Below are 21060 nucleotides of genomic sequence, written 5' to 3'. Positions count from 1 at the left end.
GTGCAGACACAGAGGACTCGAGTGGTTTGGGCTCCCCATCTCAACAATCCCAACTGTGATACTGCACCCGGTTAAATTCAATAGCAGTTGATCCTCCTGAACAGCAGTACAGATCTTTGAAAGCATAAAGGAAAGCTTGCTCAGAAATCCACACAGGTAAAAATCTGGGAAAGAAGCAACTATCCGCTATGGGATAATCTGATAGCAAGGAGCAGAGATAGGAACTCAACCCAAAAGTGTAAACTCAAAAATCCCCCCCCCCCCACAGGGACAGAATGCCAGAATCCTGGGAATGATACAATTTTTCATTCAGGTAATTTAGGAACAAAAGAACTCACCCTTTCACATATTACCGTACTTTTAATCTAGGTAGAGCCTTGAAGCTCCCATGAGCCCTTTGTACTTGCATTTCCTCCACCAAAGAGCTCATCCAATCTAGGGAATGGGGTGCAGAGTTAGAAAACAGCATGGAGATAAAGCGTAAAGCTTCAGTGTTACTTGAGAAAAAAGACAACTTCTAAAGGACCAGCACTATAACAGGTCTCTTGAGTTGCGCATGTAGTTTTCAGAGAAGGGGACATGGTTGCCTGCAAGAGAGCTGGCTGAGATCCTTTCTGGATTACTGGATCTTCACAAGCGCTCTACACAAACTGAGGACTAAGGAGAAGACCTCTGAAGAAAAAAGGCATAACAATGCGTCACCTGTTTTAAGGTTGAATAAACTCAGTAGCTGCCGCTATGATTCATTGCTTCTGATGAAGGGTACAACAATGTTTTATCCGAGTAACCATAAATTCCTTCCACTGAATGCAAAGCCTCACACTGAGAAGAAGATATTCCAAAGAAAGGCTTTGGATACCTTGCAGATGTATGGTATTTGCAGTTTAGCCATCTAAACTAATCTATATAACTAACATTCTGTCTGTCGGGAACAACATCACACAACAATGGCTAGATAGATTTTGATCAAATTTGGAGGGTATTTTGGGTCTGCACGTGAAGTTCATTAAATTTACTTTACACTCCAATTATTCAGGCGTTAGCCAACTGCAACATCATTTCAACATCTCAATGAGCTGAGTTCAAAAATTACATTTTTGTCATTTTGATACAACTATAAAAGTAAAACTTAGTTCCTGGTTGTTACTGAATCTGGAAAAAAATACTGAATATATTTTCACCAAATGTTTGGTGACTGACTTCAAATACCAGCTGCGTGATATACACAAAATTCACTTTGGGTTGTGTGAGGGCACCCTAATTATTGTCGTCATGCAGAATAGTGTTTTTGCCAACTGACCAGGAAAGGCATGCTCTGGGAAAGACAACTGAGACGCATGCACAATGCGAGGCACATTCACAGATGCAAAGAAAGAGGCACTTACTCTCCAGCAATCGAAACTGACCAGGAATTAGTGACGGTTAATGATTCCCATGAGCAATGCTGGGAACTACCTCAAGTAGAAAAGCTTTGGCTAGATCATGAATTAGCTTGAGAAATTATGATCACAAGCAAGTAAGAAAGCTGCCACAGTGACAATGAAGACCCTTCTTTGCCTCCTCAACCCATTATGCATTGTTAAGCCCCATCTGATGCTTGCATTCCTACCGGCAACTCACTGAGTCTGCAATACTCACCTTGGGATTGGGTTTAACTGTAGAACTCATGGCTACAACATATCCCTGATTATTTGGACTTTTCTCTTTTCTCCCACCCCATAAAAATGCTGAAAACCCTAAAAGCTTGGACACTTATATGTCATATTTCATTGTTTGGAACAAATTAATTGCCGAACTATGCTGAAATCTGAAAAAGCTCCATCTAGTTGAGCATCCGGTTCCCCATAGTGGCCAACTGTATAAATCTGGGAAGCCCAAGAGCAGGAACACGGGCTAGACCCTTCCAATGGTTGCTCTCGAGCAATTGGTGCTCCACTCATGGGGTTGGCACAGACCCATCAGGACCAGTAGCCCTCAGCCCTTGTTTCCTCCATACATTTGTCTAGCTCCCTCTTAGTGAGCAGCAGCAGCTCTCGTGACAAAAAATCAGACGCATCATTCTGGAAACAAAATAGCCTTCAGGAAATTAATAGAAGAACAAATCTATCACTTTTGGGGGTGAAACTATTCTCACTGCCTTTGGAAAGCAATATTACCCAGCTAGTGGGAAAGACAAATGGTTTGAAATGCAAGAGAGAGGCCAGATTTTAGACGGAGAGGACCAGAACTGGAGAACATCCTAACAGGGAGCAAGGAGGTAGAATTGGATCCGGTATCACATCCAATGCTGCTATTGGATCTAATGCTGGACTTGCAGTTGTGCCGTCTGCTTGTTCTGCACTACGTATATTTGCACATCACAAGTAGACAAGAAACTAGGTCCTGTAACATTGCCTCTGGATTTCTTGCCATTAAAAAAAAAGGACAGAGTACAGAAAAATCACAAATTCAGTCTCATAAGATTAGATACAATGCAGGCGATTAAAGAGAGACCATACAAGAAAGGAGGGGAAACCTTGTTCAAATTTAGTGTCTAACAAAAACTAGTGAAATGCCCAACTTGACAAGAAGAAATTGAGCATAAAAATTGCGATTAGAAGAATGTTTCTATAGTAAATAAAACAGTGCAGTAGCTAGAACAAAATTACCACCATTTGAAACAGTCCTCTTGGAAATAGTTATGACAGGAGGGCAAAGTTAAAAGAAGAATAACCACAAAGAAGTTGTATCTATTGACAGTCGGGACATATTGTGCATTACAGTCCGTTTCCGTTCCAACACTACAAGGCACATGTTTCATTAAATAATTTTGTTTCACACACACAATCACAGACACGCATCCAAATCAGGCATTCCCCATAAGCACATATTTAAAGAAGATTAAAAGAACAACCTTTTGGTCTGACAACTTGTAGGCATGTGGGAAACCTCATCCAAATGCATGATCAATGCACACATGTTTGAATGGAGAGAGAATGTCTATGTAGGATGCCTCAGTCGGCAGAAGACTCAACAAGTGTCCTAGCTCAAATGAGCCAACATCCCAATGCACACAAAACCGCCAGTGAAGGCACAGATATGTCTGAACTGTGTCGGAGACTATAGATGTGGTTGAACGGCACACTCTGAGGCCACTTTGCTTCAGAGAAGTGGAGTTAACCCCACTCAGAGCCTGGAGAATCCCACACGTACTATGCTTGGTCACGGAATACAGACATTGTAACAAACAAACATGTATATCAAGAGAACCAAGGGGGACCCAAATCATTTCCAAATACCACTATGAGGTTGAGAGGCTTTGGGAAGCAAGGACTGGCTACCAACATACAAGAAATCTCGCATTGCAAATAGAGTATTGAAGGTGGCCTTTTGCAGCGAGTCTCGGATATGATTCTCCCCGCACTTGGAACAGTTGTCAGCTGCCCCTTGAGGCAACAGAAATAACCAAAAGTGTAATTCTCTCTCTTTAAAAAAACACCATTCTGAATGTATGAAAGAAGTATCACACTACCTGGAGGTTCCTAGGAGTGTGATTCCCCTTGTTCTCACACAAAAAGGTGGATCGGACCCTTCAAAACACATTTAAGATGGTTTCATCATTGGAAAAGTAACAGTACAAGTCTATCCATCTTTACTTGGAAGAAACTCTCACTATAGTCAATGGGGCTTATCCCCAGTGCAACGTGCAAAGGATTGCAGCCTTAATGTAGCATACAAAGTATATGCCACGGGATGGGAAAAACTATATTTTCTAGAGAGAGAACTATCTTAGGTTTTTCAATCTTCCTCAAACTGTGCCTTAAAGAAAGGTTTGGGTAAGGGAGCCTGAAATACTACTCTTTTGCTTCTTTTTGTATTTTAAAAAGGAATAAGCAAAAGGTTCTCAGATTCCTATTTTTTGTGCCGCCAAGGAACAGAGCACATGTGCCTGAGAGATCTGTCCATTTCTGAGGCTTGTGATGAGTTTTGGAGGAAAACCAATGAGCACAAAGCCATGCCTAACTTTGAACAACGTACATGACTAAAAAAGCATACAAGTATAAATGAACATACTTCAGCCAATGGAAACAAAGTGTACTAAAATATATACATGAAAACATTTTAGGGGGAGAAGGAGACAAAAATGCATAAAGGGACGGGAACATTTTGAAGTCCAGTACCGAATGGGACAGGACAGACCGGACCACCAATGGGGTTTCGACCAATGCTTCAGATATAGTGCTGGCACCTCTTCCCACCCGATTCAACTGTTCCAATGTGGAGTTATTTATTTTTCTACAGTGAGTCTGTGGGAGTCACTGACATTGTCAAGAGCTGGGTTGATTCATCCCGCACTGCAAGTCAACTCAGGTGCAAGGGAATTATGTAAGCCTGCCGCCTTCTCAAGCCGCCTTCACGCACATAGAAAACAGATCATTTCCTACCAAGGTTCAGGGCACTGCACACCTGTTAGAGCCACTTCACTTCAGATACTTCCCTCCAACTCTCCTTGGGCAAAGAGTCCTAACCCTGTGCTAGGTAACCACAGAGACAGCCATCATCATCCATTTCCCTCAGCAGGAGGGAGATCATTTTTGAAAAATCTGACTTTTATATGGAACGTTGAAACATGCCTTAAACAGCGCTGACAATAAATCCCTCCCCCGGCCCCGGCTCGGCATTTAGTGCAAGAGAGAAAAGTGGGGAAAAGAACAGCACGCAATTGATTCTTGTTCAGGCCACCTAACGTCATATTAATTATAACAGCAATTCCTATAATTGCAGGCGCATTATCTCCTTCTGCGACTGCTTAGTTCTCTGCCTGTCCTTGAGGTGAGAATGCACACCCCAGAACATTTGCTCTATTTAGACAGAAAGGCAGCTTCTCCCCCTTGTTTTCTCTCTCTCTGTGTCTTTCTCTCATCCACACTCGGCTAGATCAAGTATCGGCTTTCAACCCATGAAAGGGCTCCGTGTGGAGGAGATGTCTCCTCTCAATCTCAGAGATTGTCCTCACACTCCTCAGGGGCAGGTAGTTCCTCCAAGTCGGATGGCAGACTTGAAAGGGGGTCTCTAAGGCACCCCACTTATTTGGAGTCTAGGGCTGAGCACCCTGGGCGGCACCTCTGTTCCAGAGAGGAAGAAAACCCAGAGCAGATCCACTACATGGAAACCAAGGGCTCTCCCTGGTGACACTCATTGGCTGAAGTTTCTTCCCTCTCGGTGGGTCTTAGAGCAGACGCACGCCCCAATGCAGGCAACAAAACAGACCTTGAACGGATCAAGTGTACCTCTCTCTATGCCAACATGCCTTGCCCTCCCAAGTCGTTCTGAGCCTCTTTCCCTGGAGGGATGTCCTGCCTTGAGAGCCAGGCTGGTCTTGAGTCTGGAGCATTGGAGACAAGGGTTTGAATCCCCACTCAGTCCAGAAAACTCACAGAGTGAGCCTTGGGCAAGTCCCACTTTCTTAGCCTCAGGAGGAAGGCAAAAGCACATTCCCTCTGAACCCATAAATAGGAAAGGACTTGAAGGCACACAGTGGCAACAAGAGCAGGAATGGCTCCACTCTCCTTTGGGGCTTCCCTTCTCTGCAAGTGCCCCTCATGACCGAGACGGGCTTTTGGAGGCTTCCTCGCATGAGACATTCAAAGCAGAGCACCCAAACATTGCACTCCCACAATTCTCCAGCTGCTGCTACACACCGCTTGGGGACTTTGGTGAAAACTCCCCCTCCTCTGGGCAGATTTGCTCGGGCTGGAGGGACATTGCTTTCTGTTCATATTAAATGGGAGGATACCCATGGCTTTCCTGGGTCCTCTGGGGCCGTTCTAAGGCTTCAAAGAATCCCCTGGGAGGGGAAGGAGGGGGAGGAAAAGAATGCAAAGAAGTATGAGGAAGCTCCGAAAACAGGCATGGGCAAACTTCAGCCCTCCAGGTGTTTTGGACTCCAACTCCCACCATTCCTAACAGCCGGTAGGCTGTTAGGAATGGTGGGAGTTGGAGTCCAAAACACCTGGAGGGCTGAAGTTTGCCCATGCCTGCTCTAGATCCCAAACTCTCTTTTTGATGGCCTCTCCCATTCTGTCCCCAACTCAAGAGATTTTGTTCTTTACCTTTTGTTGTCAGACAGATGACAACCTCGGGTTCAGTGCAATGTTAAAATGTTTTATGTTTATGTTTGACGGTTCATAGTTTTTAACGGTCTGATTTACAGTCATATGTATGTGTTTTAGGTGTGTGATATAGTGTTCTTATTGTATGTGAGGCATTGCATTTAGCCATGTATTTGATGTGAACCGCTTTGAGTCCCCCCTGGGGTGAGAAAACCCCCTGGAGTTTGTTTATTTGTGTATATATTGCATTTATATACAACTTATTGCATTTATTTATGTAAATGCAATAAAAAATAAACCCGAGGCGGGTAGGAACAGTCTGCCAAGGAGCCCAGTCATGATACCATGCCCCACAATTCAAGTGTCTGGTGTTTCCTCTCCCCCTTTTAGGAGGGCGACTAAAATGATCAAGGGTCTGGAGAACAAGCCCTATGAGGAGCGGCTTAAAGAGCTGGGTATGTTTAGCCTGCAGAAGAGAAGGCTGGGAGGAGACATGATAGCCATATACAAATATGTGAGGGGAAGTCATAGGGAGGAGGGAGCAAGCTTGTTTTCTGCTGCCCTGCAGACTAGGACACAGAACAATGGCTTCAAACTATAGGAAAGGAAGGAGATTCCACCTGAACATCAGGAAGAACTTCCTCACTGTGAGAAGGGCTGTTCAGCAGTGGAACTCTCTGCCCCAGACTATGGTGGAGGCTCCTTCTTTGGAGGCTTTTAAGCAGAGGCTGGATGGCCATCTGTCGGGGGTGCTTTGAATGAGATTTTCCTGCTTCTTGCAGGGGGTTGGACTGGATGGCCCGTGAGGTCTCTTCCAACTCTACCATTCTATGATTCTATGATTCCACTGCCCTAAAACCTCACCGAAGCTGCATTGGGGCTCCTCCTGGCTTTTGGGGGGGTTGTGGGGACGTTCCGCAAAGGGTCCCGCCGCCCCAGGGCAGGCCTCAAGCAGAACTTGCCTTTCAGCAAATACACACAGCCTTGTCCCAGACTCAAACCGGCTCAGATGGGAGGAAGTCCCGAAGTGCAAATGAAAGGATGGAGACCGAGTGCCTGGCACTCACTTTGCAAGGCGGGTTGGAGACAGGACTCTTTTCAGGAAGGAGCCTTTTTGAGCTGGGACTCAAGCCCAGTGGAGCGGGGGGGGGGGGAGTAAGATAGCACTCCTAAGTGGCTGCAGAGCCCCCCCCCCCCCCCGCAAAGAAAACAAATACAAAACAACAACAACAACCCTGCCTTCCCAAAGGGGGACCGGATTCCCTGTCTGAAAAGTTCTCTTTGCAAGAGTCTTTCCTTGGCGCACCCATGATTCTTCCTGTGCAAGAGCAATGGACGGGGGTGCCCTTGGGCAGTGGGCTGGCCCTCCGGGGGCCTCTGGGCCGCCCAGGAAGGCACGGGCGCTGTCCCGGGTGCTGAGCGCGGACCAGGAGCCCCGGCAGGCGGGCGGGCAGGAGGCGACGCCTCCGGAAGAACCCTGCTCCCCCCAGGTCCCAGGCGGAAGGAAGGGGCTCAAGGCAGGTGCAAGTCTGCGGCACAAATCCCAGGGGATCCAATGCAAACTAGGTTCCCATGCCTCGAGTATTTCCACATTTTCCCCAAGGAGAATTGGCGAGGGAGAAGGAAGGAAGGAAGGAAGGAAGGAAGCCTTGCCACTCCGCACCCATTGGACTTCAGCGGGAGAGGGAGAGAGAGAGAGAGAGAGAGGGGCTCCTGGGCGCGTGCAGAGTGCTTCGACTCGGGGTCAGTGGGAGAGAGGGCGGGCGGGCGGGCGGTCCCTCCAGAATCGCCGGACTTGGGTCCGCTTCCCTCGGAAAAGTTCGGCGCCGGGAAACACTCCAAAACAAACCCGGAAAGTGGAGCGGGAAGGGCACCGGCTCTCTCTCTCTCTCTCTCGGCAAGCGGGGAAGCGGACTCACCTGCGCCGCTGCGGATGAATCCCTGGGGCCGGAGGAGGGGAGCGGGGCCCGGCGAGGTGGGCTCTGCGCGGCGCCCGACTCAGCCCCGGGGCCAAGCAGCGGGCGCAGCCGGCGACGAGGAGGCCGCCTGGGCGGGCAGGCTTTTATAGAGGCGCGTCACTCCACGCCCCTTCGCCGGCAGGGAGGGAGGGAGGCGGCGGAGGGGAGAGCCCAGCCCAGCGCCTTGGAAGGAAGGCGAGACCTCCACGGCCAGGCTCCACCGGGGACCAACGTCTCTCCACAAGCCCCGCCAACACACTTCCAAGATGCCTCTCTCTCTCTCTCTCTCTCTCTCTCTCTCTCTCTCTCTCTCTCTCTCAGGCACGGGCAAACTTCCCTCCTCCCTCCAGGTGTTTGGGACTCCAGCTCCCACCATTCCCAAGAGTCGGTAGGCTGTTAGGAATTGTGAGATTTGAAGCCCAAAACACCTGGAGGGAGGGCCCAAGTTGGCCCAGGCCTGCTCAATCTGCACACAGAAAGGCATATTACATAGGAAAGCCAGGGGGAAAACATGTCTTCAAGGACCAACTATCTAGAAATACAACCCCTCCTAAAACTACACAAATAACTGTGTTTTATAGATCATCATTCTTTACAATCAATAAAACAGGAGACAATCAGGGCCACTTAACACCTCCCAACAAAGGATTCCTCCCAGACAGGAAGCAGCCAGGCTTTAAAGCTGTAAGGCTAGTCAATGCAAATCAAGCTGGCCAATGGCAACATTCACACCTGCCTTAAACAGACAAGAGTCCTTTCTCCCACCCTGGACATCATCCCACAGGTAGGTAGGTAGGTAGACAGACAGACAGAGAGACAGACACACGCACACACACATATATAAATCCCACTTGCCTAGTTTCCAACAAGCCTCCCAAGATCTGAGGATCCCTGCCATAGATGTGGGTGAAACACCAGGAGAGAATGCTTCTAGAACATAGCCATACAGCCCGGAATCTCACAGCAACCCAGTGATTCTGGCCGTGAAAGCCTTCGACAACACATAGTTATTGTTTAGTTTAATTGTTTTATATTAATGTATCTGTTTTTTGTATTATGTATTCTTGGCATTAATTGGTTGCCTCCATGTTGTAAGCTGTCCCAAATCCCCAGAGAGGAGATGGGATGGAATACAAATAAAAGTTATTGTTATTATTATTAGACTTCTAGGAGAAAATCCAGGTCTCCATTTTATTTCTTCCAATATTATCTGTTTCCGGGTCGATTTGACCTGCTGATTCCAAAAACGGCACCTGTTTCCCCCCTCTCTGCTCTAGTTTCTGATACATATGCCATTTACCAGTTGCCCACAGAAAACCTGTGTAATTAAGAAACTAGAGCGGATGTGGTCTACCCCATGGTATTGTCTGAATCAGCACCCCAAAGGACCCCAGGAAGAAGCCTAAAAACAGATCAGCATGGATTGAAACCAGGGTGCTCACCCAGCAAGCCCTGTTCTTCTGCTGGAGCGGGACAGACAGAAAGGCTGGGAAGGAGCCCTCGTGTGCTTTGGGTGGGTCTGTAGCTCACCCTGCTTGACCCACCCGTGGGGGCCTGACTTTGGGGAGGGTTGCCAGCATATATGCCCAATGGCAGGGCCCATGCGGGATGGCAACACTATGAAAAGCGAGGGAAGAACAGAACCCAGGAATGAATGTGGGTGGGGAAGAGACCCATGCACACACTTTCAGAGCATAAGGGAAGCCATATAATACTTTTCAAAGCACACATTAAATCACACCTGGCAAACAAAGGCACAATATTGGAACAATCTGGGTTGTTGACACTTCTAAAATGTACGCTTGTTATTATTGCACCATTGTTATACCATTCCTTCAATGCCTAAAAAAGTTGAAAGGCAAAGGAAAACAACTAGAAAGCAAATGATTCAACAGTGAAAACCAACCATAAAAAACAGCAAGCACACACACACACATATATATTCCTGACAGTCATTTTTTAAAAACAAATGGGGAAACAAACAGGCAAGAGTTCTTTCTCCCACCCTGGATATTCCACAGATCTATAAACCCCACTTGGCTATTTTCCAACAGACCTCACAACCTCTGAGGATGCCTGCCATAGATGTGGGTGAAATGTCAGGAGATAATGCTTCTGGAACATGGCCATAGCTGGATCATAAGGTCCTATCGAAGTGCCAGAAAGAGTAGGCAAACCAAGCATAGGCAGCCCTATGTAAATGGCGAGGGCCTCCTTGACTCCTAAGCTTGCGTTGACTAGGGAAAGTAGTCTACTAACCACAACCTTTGCATGACTATACCGTCAGGAAGTTCTTCCTAATGTTTTGGTGGGCTCCCTTCTCCTGCCATTTGAATCCAGAGCAGCAGGAAACCAGCCGGCCCTCTCCTCAACGTGACATCCTTTCAAAGACTGAACGTGGCTTCACCTGCACCTTCATAAGTACAGTGAAAAGTCACATTTGACATCATCCCTCAGTCCTTGTAATCTTTCTTCATTTCCATGGCAACTCATGGCACACACACATACACACAAAGTCTGTTCTTGATCAAGAGTTTTCTTTTCACCTGATTAAAAAAGAGGAAAGAGGGAGAGGAAAGAGACTAGATCTAATAGGGATGTTTTTTTTCTGATTTGCAAAGGCAAATTGGCGAGCGGCTTTGAGGCGAAGGCACAACTTTCCACAAAATTTGTCTCAAATAAAAAGGAGCTCGTGCTTTGAGGATAGGCTGAGACACTGCACGCTTCTTGTATGTCAGGCAAAAGAGGTCATCTGGCTGTTCCCTTTCTGCTGGGCAGGTATAAACAACACTTGTGAACAAGCCATCCCATAAGTTCTGGAAACAGTTTTCATTCCATGCTTGAAATGTGTTTTCAAGCATGTTCCCTTCACCATGGAGGAATGTCAGGCAACCCATGCGCACAAGCACTTTCAATGGAATGAAGCAATATCTAATGCTGCCTATGTCAAGGTAGAATCATAGAATTATATAATCCTAGAGTTGGAAGAGACCTCATGGGCCATCCAGTCCAACCCCCTGCCAAGAAGCAGGAAAACCACATTCAAAGCACCCCGACAGATGGCCACCCAGCCTCTGTTTAAAAGCCTCCAAAGGAGCCTCCACTGCACTCTGAACACTCTTGAGTTCCACTGCTGAACAGCTCTCCCAGTGAGGAAGTTCTTCCTGTTGTTCCGGTGGAATCTCCTTTTTTTCTTTCTTTCCTGTAATTTGAAGCCATTGTTCTGTGTCCTAGTCTCCAGGGCAGCAGAAAACAAGCTTGCTCCCTCCTCCCCATGACTTCCCCTCACATATTTCTACATGGCCAGGTAGTCAAAGATGGCATTCTGTGCACACTTAGTTCCACTGAAAACAATGCAGTTTACTTCCAACTAAACATGAAACAAAACAAGGCCTCAACACAGCTGTGCCTTTTAATCCTTACATTGAAAAAATACAAGTTGCAAGGCATCTTACCAGAATGGGTGAGTCACAAGCTTGTTTCTAGGCACAGAGTTGGTTATATCAACAACTCTTTTCACATTGGAAAAAAAACAGGAATGCTGTGAGTATCCAGGCATGTTTGGACTGTAATGCCCAACATCCTGCACCACTGCCTGCCCTACCGACTTGCAGTTCAAGGGTACCCAGAAGGCGACAAGATTCCTACCCCTGTTATAGTTTCTATTATAGACTACATCACAGACACAACATTATACATGTTTTATACATTTTGCTAACTTGTAACTTTCTAAGAATCTTTTAACATTAATCTTTTAAGAAAAAGATGTGTAATGCAGGTCAACGGTGACAATATCATCTATGTCCAGAGAAGGCAGGCAGATGCTAGGGGGCAATTTCTGCCCACTGGTCCTAAACTGGATGTCAGACACAACAGGACATAATTCGGAATTTCCATTCAATACTAGGAAAGTTGGGAGAGATTTCTGCTTGGGATGCAGGAGAATTCCTGCCAACCCAAATGGATGGGACAGTAGTCCAGCTTGTCTAGGGGTAGCTCTCCTCCCTAGCCCAGCGAGGCCACCGCCTCAGGTGACGGATGCTGGATGTCACTGATGGAAGTCCCCCCGAATGCTCCTCCAAAGTCCACAGGCCATTCTCCTCACTGAAAGACAGGGCCGCCTTTCTCCAGCGGCCTAGTCTAGGCCACCAAAACAATCCTGCTGCCTCCTGGCACAGAAAATATCCTGTCCTTTTAGCAACATGGAAGAAAGATCCAAGTGCCATTCATCTTCCTTTGGTGGGGGGCGGGGACACCTTGCCCTTCTCAGGCAACCAATGGCCATGGGCAGGTTCTGGCAATTTAGCACAAGGCAGATTAAAGTCTGGAGGACTTTCATACTTGATTTGTCGTGCACAAATCCCATTGGATCAAATGCAAACTATGTTAAGATGCCTATAGTATTTCCACGTTTTTCCCAAGCAGAATTTGTGATGGAGAACTTCCCAGCAAAAAAGCTGTCACTTGCATTTTCACCCCTCGGGTCTTCAGTTTTTTTTTTTATTATTCAATGACATTTGAAAACTACCCTGAGGAATTCAGCCCACTGTACAGCCTGAGCTCCGTTTGCCTTCCTCCCACTCTGCATGTGAGTCTCAGAGCCCGGGAAGTGGGCAAAGGAAGGGTTCTGAAATCACCTTGTGCGCTTTAAAACTGAATGGAGATGGAAACCCAGCCCAGATTTCTCCCAAACAAGGATCCTCCAGATGGGCTGGCCCACAGCCCCCCATCATTCTCAATCTACATCACACTGGCCGGAGATGGGGAGAGTTAGAGTCCAATGCATCCGGAGAGCACCAGGTTAGAAGACGGTTCAAAACCTCATGGGCATGATGAGGTAAACGGAAACCAAAAAACCCCCTCCGAAACCAACAACTCCCAAATCAAAGCTCCCTCCAAAACAAAACAATTAAGGAAAGTGAGTAGAAGAACACCAAAGGGCCCAATGCTCCTGTCCCTGGCCTGTGTGGGACATCCAGATGTTATACATCATTCCTGGCTAATGAAAACCTAATTATGCCCCCATTTGGATGCAGAGAGCACTAATTCAATAGAAAGGCATCTGCTTTTGACACGCGCCCGGCAGAAAAGGCTGCTTGCGAGATCAGAGGCATTGCTGCACACAGACCGCTCCAAACGGCTTCCATGCCAGCCATGTAATAGGGGGAGATCACCTCCCCAACTCACTCCGCAAAGCACCAGCCACCAGGAAATGATCAAAAGCATCTGCTACCCAGGTCCGGCTTCTTCCAAGTGCAAACCTCATCTTTCTCCAGAGAAATCTTGTTTAAAAACAGCAACAATTCACAGGCCAATTTAAGGAGTAGTATCTGATGGGAGATTGCCAATGAAAACCAGACGCTGTAAGCTACGTTTCAGAGGAAGGAACTGGCCAAACCACCACTGAAATACACGGTGTCACCATAAGCTGACTGGCAGATTTCCGAGGGCTTTCTTAGGCAGAGGATTTCGTGGCTTGCTACTGCTTTCCTCTGAAATTTAGCTTACAGCAATTGAGAGGGGAGGGTTCAGGAGCGTGTCCTCTGGTGAATTACTGACTGACACACACACACACACACACACTCCACAACTTTCACGGCTGTGGTTGCACTCTTCAGCATCACTGGACAAGTTCGCTTTAGAATGATTTGCCAGACACTGTTTCAATTTGGGCAAATCTTTAAACTATTTGCCTGACTCCAACACACACATACAATCACACAACATGGGAACTTTTGTGAAAACCTACTGTTGTAACACCAATGATTAGTTGAATGAAAATCAGGATGGGAAACGTGTGGTTCTCCAGGCGTTCTTGGATTGAAATTCCCATCAGCCCCTGCCAGCACAGCCAGTAGTGAGGCAACGAAGGGAGATCTAGTCCAACAATATCTGGAAACATGTGGAAGCCCATGTGTTCTTCATCCTGTTGTAAATCAACACGGTGATTTCCTGCATCTTTCATTTCTGACCTTTAGCGTTTCTCTGAATGCCCCAGAGGGAAGCCAGTTCGTGGACATGGTGAGAAATTAAAAGCATAGCTAGATCAAGCTGCCTGGAACTGCTTGAAGGACCAGACCAGGAAAGAAAGAGTCATGTTTCCTAGGGCAGGGATCCCTAACAGGGCCCTGGCATAGCACCGGGGTCTTGGACAAGAATAACAAGTCTGGAAACAGAGCCCCACCAAGACTTGGATGGATGCTAGACATTCTCCCAGCTTTCATGGAGCGCCATTTACATTCCCATCCTTCACAGATACATATAAATGTGCTGCCCTTTGGTCCGACAACTGAGACATCTGATATACTATAAACTCTAAAACGTAGATTAATGACCATTGTTTAGAGGTCAGCATTAAGTGACAACACTGAAAATGATAACAGGTATGGAACTGATCAACTATGCATTACCAACTATATAAACCTGGTGCAATATCTAAACACCGTAGGAGAATGTATTTAACTGTGTTATAATGATAAGGAAAGGAAGATGTAATACAATATTAATGAAATCAGAAGCAAACAAAAAAGCAGTCTCTTTCAAGTCCAAGGCAATCTCAAATTGAAATCAGTGTATGGTAATACTTATTTTGCATGGCTTCTCTTTTCCGCAGCAGCAGATTCATTTCTCCTTCTCTCTTGGAAAAAGATTTATAAAGATGCTTTTAAAGAACCTAATTACTGAAACAGTTAATCAAAAGAGCCCCAGGAGCCATACAGTGGAAAAGTAGAAAATTGGGACAGCTTACTTACAGAAGGCATTTTGCTCTCTGTTCGAAATCAACGTTACTACAAGGGGGATTATACGGTTTGTCCTGGGATTCTGGTTTTGTACTGTGGCTCACTCTCATAGTAGGCAGAAAAGCCATTCCCTTTGAGCAAATATATCCTTGTAAGATTCAGCCTCGGGGGAACTGGGTCAGTCTTGTCAAATTCGGAGCCTCTAGAAGTTCTTCCATCCTTCTTCCAAGAAATGCAGGGCAGAGTATATCTTTCCGCTCTCCTTTTATCCTTACAACAACTTTGTTGTTAGGCTCGGTGAGGCTGACAGCAACTGAATCAAAGTCAACCGGTAAGGTTTGTAGTTGGAACATGAATCTGAATGAAGCTCATCACTTCTTGTGAAAATCTAATGTCACTCTCCTTCACCACTGAACATTAAATTCCATGGCTTATATTTGGCAAACTGATATTCAATACAAGCAGCATAGCCAAAGCTGGCCACTCGTCCTCCCTTCAGTGAGAGTTTTAAGCCACCATGGCCTTCCTCTGCGGAAGTTGAGAGAGTGGGACTTGCCCAAGTTCATCTAGTGCATTTCTATGGCCAAACAAGGAGTGAAATCCTGATCTCCAAGAGCCCTAGTCCAATGCTCAGGCCACTGGTTCTAGCTTCGTACATATCTACAGTGGAGTAATTTCCCGCACTGTGCTAGATCTAAACTTAGATTACAACCCACTTTTGACTGGATCTAGAGTAACTTACTTTTAAGTAAGTATGCAAGGGTTGCATTATAAGATAGTTAGATTTTGCGATCAATGGAATCAATGGGAATAAATGCTTGGTTAAACCTTAGTCAAGTTCTGCAGCTTAGCGATATAACCCGATGTGCCATTATGGCCCCTTTTCAGCCAAGAGCTGGTCCCAAATCATTTATCTTCTTCTTGTTGTTTGCTTTCAAGTCATTGCATTACTTACGGTCTTCTTAAGGCAAACCTATCACAGAGTTTCCTTGACAAGATTTGCTCAGAATTTTAATACAACTGTTCTTTGTTATCATTGTTTATCATTTCAGCCCACACGACTTCGAAAGAGCGCAGCGTGAGCAAGTCCACCCCATGTTCTCTCTCCATGTGATACTGTCCTAATTTTATCTTCACAACAGTCCTGTGAGGTAGCTTCATCATCTCACAAAGCTGCCGTCCATTTCAATGGGGTTTGCCCAAGCAACCATCTCAGGACTGTACATGATGCAGATGACAAGGGAGGAGGGATTCGTTTTATTTTCATAATTTAACATATACCTCACCTTTCTCTCTCTCTCCACCTGTACCCAGTATTCCTGTTTGTGAGCATTTCCAATTAGAAGGCTCCTCAGACTAGTAAACAGCATGCACTGCGTAGTCATTGCATTTTCTTAACAGATTTTCTACAATAAGAAAACATATATGGAAGGAGTGGGGGAGGGAACTGGGGGAACAACACCATCTGAAGTCCCAGTAAAATTCAGTGAATGCAGTGGGATGAAAACATGATTAAAAACCTGATCTGAAGCTGCTCTCTCTCTCTCTCTTCCCCCTTCCATCTGTATATATGTGGCACGCACACATATATAATGAGTAAATAATTGGTTATGTCATAAAAACAATACACCAAATAGAATGTCATTTGAGGGCTTCTTCTCTTGACAGACCCTGATGTGCTAATGCCAGGTGTCACCCTGCCCTCTGCAAGGAGGGACATATTAAACAAGGGATACTTTGCATGAGCCAAAACTCTTGCTGAACAGTTGCCATGTCCACACTTCTTCTATGTGAGCCCAGCAGGCATCCTTTTTTCTTGCTTGTGTCTCTCTGGCAACATTAGTCCTTAAAAAACCAAAGACAAAACTGTATTCATCGACTGGAAACTTTGCTTCCTCCGCAGAATCATACCAAAAGCACTGACGCCTGAGGCAAACCAGCCCAAGGGGAAAGACACCAACGTGAGCAGAAGAGAGGAGGTCTACTTTGGTCAGAGCTCACCATGCATTAGACCACAGCTAGTGAACCTCTGGTTCTCCAGATGTTGCCAGACTCAAAATGTCTATATGCCCAAGTCAGCAGAGCCAAGGATCAGGGATGTTCTCTGCTGCGGCTCAACACATGGAGGGCCACACGCTGTCCACCTCTGCCCGACAGCTTACAGCTTGTAAGTGGGCAGAACTCAGAAAAGTTACCCTTTTGGAAAACTACTTCTGGTATTCCTCAGACATCATATCCAAGCAGGATCTGTTGTCCACTAAGTAACATTTCCAAGCTCTGATTACCTGGCCCTAAAAACAGTCTCTTGGGGCCTTTGCTCGATGGGCTTTCTATTGAAATGATAGCTGCTGTTGAAACTAGCACAACACAGACTTAGTTGTATGCAGGCAAAAGCATATGTCCTCACTGTGCCATGTGTCATCTTCTGGGCGGGGGTGGGGGCAGGGGGATAAAAACTTCTTCCCATGTAAGAGAAGAGAGGGGGGGGAGGTTCTCTTCCTGTGCTCACCATTCTGGGTTAGCACCGTTAAGACTCTACCCGGAGCGCAGGGGATTTCCATGGCCTCTCCTGGGCTTTCCCAAAGCCTCCATATCCTCCGGAAACCTTCTGCTCGGGGGCCAGGATCAAGCCAAGCGTACAGCAGTGGCTCCCAAGGCAGCAGGCAGCAATGGCTTTGGAGATACTTAGCTGCTCACACATTACTAGGAGCATCTTTGCGGGATTACAACACTGGGAGGAGGGGGGAGGAGGGAGATAAAAAAAAAAGCTCAACATATTTATCCTAAATGCTCCCAAGCCCATGTAAACCATATGCATACACATTCCAGACGAGAGTAGGTGGACTGGCACACAGACAGATCTGAATTGGGATGAATGCCAGGGCTCTTGCTTTCCCAGCTCCAACGGAGGAAGCAGCGTTGTGTCTATTCGAAGCCTTGCCTAGAGATGGCAGTGATCCTTCATGTTGCACCCATACCCAGGGAACAGACCGAGCTTGCCTTTACGAGCACCGAGTCAAGCGGCTCTGGTAAAGAAGTAGGCACCCATGCTTAGATGAAACAAATCCACTTCTGTCACTCCTAAACTTAACCTTCTGTCTCCTGAAGGGGATGCAAACACAAATATGACCCCTTCGTTCTCTAGAGCACCTACTTCAAAACTTCCCCTGTATATCAGTTGGACTGAGACTCTGGAAAACAGGGTGCGAATCCTCACTCAGCCCCAGGAATCCACTGGATGACCTTGGGCATGCCACACTCTCTCAGCCTTAGAAGAATGAGAAGGCACACCCACCCATCCATCCAATCTTGCTAAGAAAACCCCATGACAGGTTTGCCTTAGGAATGCTGGAAACAACAGAAAGCACAACATGACAGCATAACTGCTCCCACTTTTGACATTTGGAAGGAGACCTAACTCTCCAAATCCAGACTTCCCTTGTGGGTGTGAAGAGTATAAAAGGGTGGGTACACCCCCACAACACACTACAAACCTGGATTTTGATCCTTCTTGCATCTCCCATCCTGGTCACTTGTCCTCCAGCTTAGGGAAAAATAGTACCACAGTAACATGACCCCAGATTTAGTCATTGGCATCTCCAGGTCGACTTAGAAACAAGCAAATCCAAACCAGACACCCCTTTGAAGCTCTCGAGTGTCCCTGCCAGTTACAGGAATGTGACTGAGCAAGTGTCTGATTCAGTGTAAGATAGCTTCCAGGGTTTCTCCATTCAGGGAGTGGGTTGTAACTCTGTGGCAGAGCCCCTGCTTTGCCTGCAAAACATTCTAAGATCAATCCTCAGTGTTGACATGCTAGTGTAGCCAAATACCTGCTTGAAACTCTGTAAACCCATGGGTCACAAGTGCAGATCAGGACTTGGCTCTCACAAGTCACCAGGTGCTTCCTTTGCTAACCTGCTCTCTTGAGGCTTAGGAATAGGGCAGCCTGTGTGGAACAATGGCTACAAGACCTAAAGAAAAACCATATTCAAATTCCCTTTTAGCCATGGAGTGAACTGAGTGGTCATGGCCTTTGGTACTCTCCTACATACTTTGAACTGGGTTATCTGAGTCCACACTGCCATATATTCCAGTTCGAAGCAGATAATGTGGGATTTTATTCAGCTGTGTGGAAGGGGCCTTAGTTTCCATCCTTCCTCTAACTGCATGCTGCGAATATTTGGGTGAACTTCATTCTTCAGCAAAACAACACATTCCTCATATACTTTCCTTTTATCCCCTGTTTTGTCTCTGTGTTATAAAAGTATGATGCAAAAGCTGGTGATAGCTGTAGGAAGAAAAATGGGTAAGGGAAAGTAGATGACTGGAGAGGGAATTCTTTTCCAAAAGTGCCTCCCTAACAATCATCCTTATTCATGCTTTTTCTGAAAACACCATAAAGGTGGGTTAATTATTTACTGCCGTTAGCAGGTTAATGAGCCAATAAGCTTTTCCACACCCTTCACAGAACTAAAATAAATTGAGAAGTTATTACCCAGAACTCAGGCTGAAAACTTTTCAATTGAAGTTATGGGAATGCATGAGGCAGTCTGTTTATACTCCCCTTTCGAACATACCCACAAGCGACAAATGGCAAATGCAGCCACCCCCTCCAAATTAACCCCGAAGAAAAAATCATAATCCTAAAAGGAGTTTCCCACTTAACCCTGCTTCTGTAGACAAATGGCTCCATTCACTAAAAGACTGTCAGCTGGTAGATTTATTACTGAAATGATTTTAATGGGATATTGAACAAGTGCTTGTAACATAAAGCATCGTAATAACAGCACTTCCGGGAGAGGAGATGGAATCACTCTCTTTGGCCATGCAAGCCAGATTGTTAAATTTAATTTAAGGTTTATTAGATGTTCATTAATTTGCCTGTCACCAAACCACTCCTTCCAGAGAGACCTTGCCATTGTTTTGGAAGAGAAATAAAATTACATTCTGCTCATGTTCAGCTCGGAACACAGACATAAACCCACCAATTTCATCACATGAGAATCAGGAAGAAAGAGGGCCAAACATCTGTCCAAGCATCCAAGGATGGGCACTGGGTCCCAATCTTGGAAATAATTTTTTTTTAAAAGCAAAAGTATCATTCTGAAAAGGAACATAGGCAGCTGCCTCATTCTGAAGCAGTTTACTCTTCCAGCAGCAGAGTATTGCGGCATGTACATTGACTGCCCTCGCTGCTTACACTAGGGGTGGACAAACGTTGAAGGGGCCAATTTCTACTCTTCACGTCATATTTAGCACTGAACACACAAGCCACGGAGGAAGAAAATGCAACAGAGCGGACCCTCTGGATCTGACATTCATGAGGGGAAGGACAAGGAGACATTGGAGCTGGATGTTTTCCCTATCACTCTGAATGCTGATAGAAATGCATACTTTCAGGACGCATGAGAATGGATTTAAATTTTAAAAAAATAACATCAGGCTTGCAGCAGAATCCTTTATGACGTAAATGTCTCCTGTTCCCAGATGTTTATGGTTCAGTCATCTTGAGGCTTTAATGAGGTAGCTTTGAGTCTTTGAGGAAGCAGACTGACAGTCATTTAGAATCATAGACTCTTAGAGCTGGAATGGCTCTTTGGGTCATTTAGTCCTACCCTGCACTCAATGGAAAAGTCTCCAACTACCGCATTCCTGAGAGTTGAGCCTCCAACCATCTTAGAGATGTATAGCAAAGGAGAGTCCATCACTGTATCACTGCTGAAGAGCTACTACCATTAGGATACATAAGTATAAATATACATTAAGGGCAAAATCTATCTTCTGACAAATGCCTCAAAACCAAACTCACACAGGCTAAAAAAAACCCTGTTTACACTGAATCTGGACTGGACAGATCTTTCAAACAGAAGGACCCATGGTCATTCAGTTCTGGAAAGTTACAGTAACGTGTAGGATTTCTAACCAGTAAACAATATGTGGTTGCAAACTATTTTTAAGGATTTCTAAAAAACCAGTTCCCTCTAGCCCTATTTGTCTGCCCCTAAATGACAGCCTAGAGGCTTGGGGCTCCACTAAACAGCTCAACGCCCATCACTCGTTTCTAAAAGCAGCCGGGGAGTGCTTCAACCGGCTCCAGCCAAGACCTGAACATCTGTCAAGCACAGTCAGTCTGGAGAGCAGGACAAAACACTTTCCTGCATAACCTTTGAGTAAAATTCACCTTAGAGGCACAGCAAACATCCAGGGCTATAAAATGAATAAAGAAAAAGAAAATTATAAGGGAAGAAAGGGAGGTAATGAGCTGGGACA

General features: G+C 45.9%; 1 protein-coding gene across 2 annotated transcripts in view; it reads right to left on the bottom strand.

Moving 5' to 3' along the window:
* The window catches only part of nos1 (nitric oxide synthase 1), a 116675-nt gene that overhangs the window by 72788 nt on the left and 22827 nt on the right, over positions 1 to 21060 (bottom strand). Inside the window, exon 1 of one of the 2 annotated variants that reach the window (XM_003222783.4) lies at positions 8012 to 8163. The exons of the other annotated variant lie outside the window; for it this stretch is intronic. The gene's annotated coding sequence lies outside the window, so the exon portion shown is untranslated. Of the gene's footprint in view, positions 1 to 8011; positions 8164 to 21060 lie in introns of those variants that run through there. 2 annotated transcript variants of the gene reach the window in all.

Source organism: Anolis carolinensis, chromosome X, assembly GCF_035594765.1.
Source record: "Anolis carolinensis isolate JA03-04 chromosome X, rAnoCar3.1.pri, whole genome shotgun sequence".
Lineage (NCBI taxonomy): Eukaryota > Metazoa > Chordata > Lepidosauria > Squamata > Dactyloidae > Anolis > Anolis carolinensis.
Note: the sequence above shows the minus strand (reverse complement) of the source record. Positions and strands in the feature narration are given on the sequence as shown.